Below are 5,000 nucleotides of genomic sequence, written 5' to 3' on the forward strand. Positions count from 1 at the left end.
TCTCTCTCTCTCTCTCTCTCTCTCTCTCTCTCTCTCTCTCTCTCTCTCTCTCTCTCTCTCTCTCTCCCCTCACCATCATTGCCCGCCCTCCTCGTCCTTAGAAGGTATCAAACGCCTAGCCGAAAACTTCCTGCCACCGGCCTGCTCTGGCTTGGGTGGGTCAACCGGACCTCACCTAGGTCACCGCCGCCGCCATGACTCTAAGCTCCGACCACATTGGGATCGAGCTTTATTTTCTCAGGCCGTCCCCAATGAAAAGAGAGAGAGAAAGGGAGATTGGGTTTGACGACCCTTCCGGGTTGACCCGTCGGTTTCGCCGCCCTCCTATCGTCACTGGGCTCTCCACCGATCGTGGTCGGGATCGTCGTGGGTTGCCGGAGAATAGCCAAAGCTTCTCCACCACGATTCGGCGTCGCTAGTGGTTGCATGCGAGATTCAAGGGCTGGGCAAGGAAGAAGAAAAAGAGAGGAACAATTTGTGGGTGGTTGTGGTGATTGGTGGCAGGAGCTGGCAGGAAGGCGTCGGGAAGGCGTCTGGGCTCGATTAGCGCTCAACTGAGCTCTTTGACCGGGTCAACAGTCTCCTCCCCATTATAAAGAAAACTGATGGCTTAGATTAAAAGGGAGAAGAGATCAATGACCCAGATTAAATTTCGAAAATTGAATTTATTTATCGAAACTTTGATAAATCATAGTAAATAACTCGATGCTCCGAAAAATAATCCGAAGACGTCGGTGAACTCGTGTCGACGCGTACTTCGACACTATGACCTTAAACCTTGAATTTGACATTTCAAGAAAAAACTCGAATATGAACATGAACTTTAACTTTAAAAATTACCAGTGTGGTTACTAACCCTTGTAACCCGATGAAAACCCGATAAATTTCTACGGGGTTTCACAATTAAAATACGATTTACGGTTTTTTGAGTCAAGAAGCACGTGTGGCCTCCTAATTTTATAGTTTATGGCTTATGATGAGATCAATAGTTGATCAGCTCTGGCATATACAAGGTATATGATGATCGAGTACGTACTAGTCACTCTTAGTGTATATAGGGTTTATGATGATCGAGTACTAGCCCCTGTATGTATAGTTTGGATTTATGATGATCGAGTACTAGTCAACTCTCGTGTATATACGGTTTAGGGCTTATAAAGATTAAACAATAATCAGCTCTCGTGTATAATTGTATATATGATTTACGATTTATGACGATCGACTAATAGTCAGCTCTAGTGTATACATGATATATGATAATCAAGCACTAGTCACCTCTAGTGTATATTGAGTTTATGATAATCGAGTACAAATCACCTCTCATATATATATATATATGGTTCAAGGTTTATAATGAACAAGAAATAGTCACCTTTAGTGAATATATGGTTTAGGGTTAATATAGACAATTGCAATGAACCTATGTAAAAAGTTAGACATGTTTATGTCCTGATCTAGGCAATAAGTTAGACATGTTTATGTCTCGTTAGACAAGGTATTAATTACGCTTATGCTCCCCAAATAGAAACATAAGCGTAATTAAACTGAAAAGGCAAAAATAGATCAAGTTTCTAGCGTTCGATCTTAAAGGTCAACTAATTTAATGCCTCCCACTTTCACAAAAAGGAAAACCAGCTGAAACCCTAAACCCTAATTGTTAAACTGAAAGGACAAACACGTCAGTTCCTCACATAGGTAAGAGTATATAAATAAAATGAAACCCTAGCTGCACTTATTCTCCTCTCTTTTCCCCCTTGTGCATTCCTCTCTACCTTTCTTCACTCTTTCCCCCTATCTTGCCCCGATCTCCGATGTCCACCGGCGTCTGAGACGAGCTGAGCGTGCGGCTGGGGCTCACTGGCCACCACCATTCATCTCGTCTCTCTCTCCTCTACCTCCTCCTAATCACCGATTGACATGCATCCACCGCCTTCTCAAGATTGAAATCCAAACCCTAAATCCCCAAATCCAATTTTCGGCCAAATCTCTCCCTCTCCAGCAAACTCATCCTCCGTGAAGGTAAACCTATCACTTCTCTCTCGTTTTCACTCCTCCTTGAGCTTTGATTTCCCTAAATAAAGCCCTAATCTGATTTTCTTTTCTTTTGTATTTCTGGGTTTTGGTCGAAGTTTTCCGGCGACTATGTAATAAGTTGACCAAGCGACTTCGTCGACCTCTAGGAAGTTCTATCTTGTTCTAATGGAGCCGAAGTACATTTAGGTGGCGTTGTGGAAGTAGCGGCTGTGGTACTGGGTTGAGGCAGTGGCTTTCTAGCGAGGGGAGGATCCATGTTCTTATGTTGATTCTCCGATTTGGTCTTGGTTAAGCGAGGAAGAGGTTCAAACGCAGTATGGTTCATTGATTTGGTACTGTGTTGGTTCACAAGGGTAAGGATTTCCATTGTTTTGTTGCAATGTCGTTGTTTTCTTGTGTGGTTTTGCTATTGATGGCTGATTTGAGTGTTTTGGTTGCTTGTATGTCGAGAACTTTGTGTTTTGAAGAATACGGGGAGGTCGCCGGAACCTGTCAGAATATTCCGGCAAGTCTCTGGAATTTGGCGGCCGATTCCAGCAAAACAGCAAATCCGACAAGGAGCAGAGAAGGTAATGTTCGACTTTTCCTTACGAATTGTGTCGTAATCATCGATAAGAAAGTCAGGTCTTTGTGGGAATTGGGTTGCTCTCTGGTTCAACAATGTTGGTTCTTTCTCTATTATAGTATATGATTTTTGGTTTTGGTTGTGTAATAGATTGATGGATATGAGATTGAAAAATCTGGATGGTTGTGTTATTGTAGGTTGATATCTTTCAGATGGTTATTTGGCTAGAGCTCTTGTTCCCAGTGGTGCCTCCATCGGTAAGTTTAGTGAAAAAGTTTAGTACAATGTATAGGTATGTGTATTGAATATAGTGGAAAAGTTGGTTTCTTTTGGTTATTGGATTTGCATGTTTTTACTGGATTCTTGAATTTGATTGCTTGATCATAGTTTGATATGTGTATTGTTGATTTTGCATTGAAAGTTGTTTGTAGAATTCGGATGATCGGATGTGTGTACTTGTGTTTGATGATCTTACTTAACTGGTTAGCTTTCCTGAAATTGCACTACTGAAGAGGTCTGAAAACCCTTCTCTTAATTGAATCAGAACCTCATTGAAGTGAAGTAAATCCAAGCTGGTTATTTACATTGCGTTGTGGTCGAGTGGACTAATTTATGTTAGTTTAAATGTCATATGCAGGACTTGGTATCTTGCACTTATCTTTATTGACCGCATAATTGATAGTTTTTTTTTTGTATTGTGCATGACTGATAGTTGATGGTGTTGTTCTGTTTTTTCCAGGCATTGAGTGTGCAAGCATTCAATGGAGCATACAGAATAAATTATGGAAGAATTGCAGATAACATTCTCTGAAAAAGTTGCTACACTAAGAGCAGCAAAGATAAAGAATGTCAAGATATATGACGCAGTTAAAAGCATCTACAATGCAACAAAGATGTTAAAGTTAGATGATGTAGTTCAGATAAAAGTAGGACACTTTCCGAGTCACCATGTTATAAGTGTATCATGAAACTATTAGATTTTACAAATTAAATAGGTAGACTTTGCTCACAAAATGTACAGCCGCTAAACAAATCAGGTACATTCATCTCCGTAAACAAAATCAGGTACATAATCGACGTTCATGTACAACCGCTAAACAAAAGAGGTACGTTCATCTCCGTAAACACATAGACCTCTTCTCTAACAAAACACGTAAACCTTTACTCAGAAATAAGCAGACTATGCATTGTAAGAACGTACCCCTCTCATGCAAGAGTGAGTCTAGGAATTCTCGACCTTTACTCGGAAACAAGCAAACTATTCTTCTAATGAAAATAGTAGACTCGGCATATTAAATGAGTAGACATTACTTGCAAAATTTTGCCTCACAAAAAAGTAGACATTACTCGTAAATAAGCAGACTAGACTTCGTGAACATGTAGACCTCTCAAGAATTCTTCAAGTGTCTGTGAATTCTAGACACTTTAGAGTTGGTCTACACGTAGTATGAGTCAATGATTCAAAAACCTTGTACACCATCTTCACAAAACATGTAGGTTAGTATTCGTAAACATGTAGACCATTTTGTCTCACAAAAAAAATAGACCCTTACTCATAAATAAACAGACCAGGCTTCGTAAACAGGTAGACCTCTCAAGAATTCTTCAAGTGTGTGTGAATTCTGGACACTTTAGAGTTGGTCTACGCGTAGAATGAGTCAATGATTCGGAAACCTGGTAGACCATGTTTACAAAACAGGTAGGTTTGTGTTCGTAAACAGGTAGACCATTTTGTCTCACAAAAAAAGTAGATCCGTACTCGTAAATAAGCAGACCAGGTTTCGTAAACAGGTAGACCTCTTAAGAATTCTTCAAGTGTCTGTGAATTCTAGACACTTTAGAGATGGTCTACACGTAGTGTGAGTCAATGATTCAAAAACCTAGTACACCATTTTCACAAAACATGTAGGTTTGTGTTCGTAAACAGGCATATCATTTTGTCTCACAAAAAAATAAGACAATTTCTCGTAAATAAGCAGACCAGACTTCGTAAACACGTAGACCTCTTAAGAATTCTTCAAGTGTCTGTGAATTCTGCACACTTTAGAGTTGGTCAACGCGTAGTATGAGTCAATGATTCGAAAACCTAGTACACCATGATTACAAAACAGGTAGGTTAGTGTTTGTAAACAGGTAGACTATTTTGCCTCATAAAAAGTAGACCCGTACTCGTAAATAAGCAGACCAGGCTTCGTAAACGTGTATACCTCTTAAGAATTCTTCAAGTGTCTGTGAATTCTAGACACTTTAGAGTTGGTCTACGCGTAGTATGAGTCAATGATTCAAAAACCTTGTACACCATTTTCACAAAACAGGTAGGTTAGTGTTCGTAAACAGGTAGACCTTTTTGTCTCACAAAAAAAATAGACAATTTCTCGTAAATAAGCAGACCAGACATCGT

This window comes from Fragaria vesca, linkage group LG6, assembly GCF_000184155.1.
Source record: "Fragaria vesca subsp. vesca linkage group LG6, FraVesHawaii_1.0, whole genome shotgun sequence".
NCBI classification, from domain to species: Eukaryota; Viridiplantae; Streptophyta; class Magnoliopsida; order Rosales; family Rosaceae; genus Fragaria; species Fragaria vesca.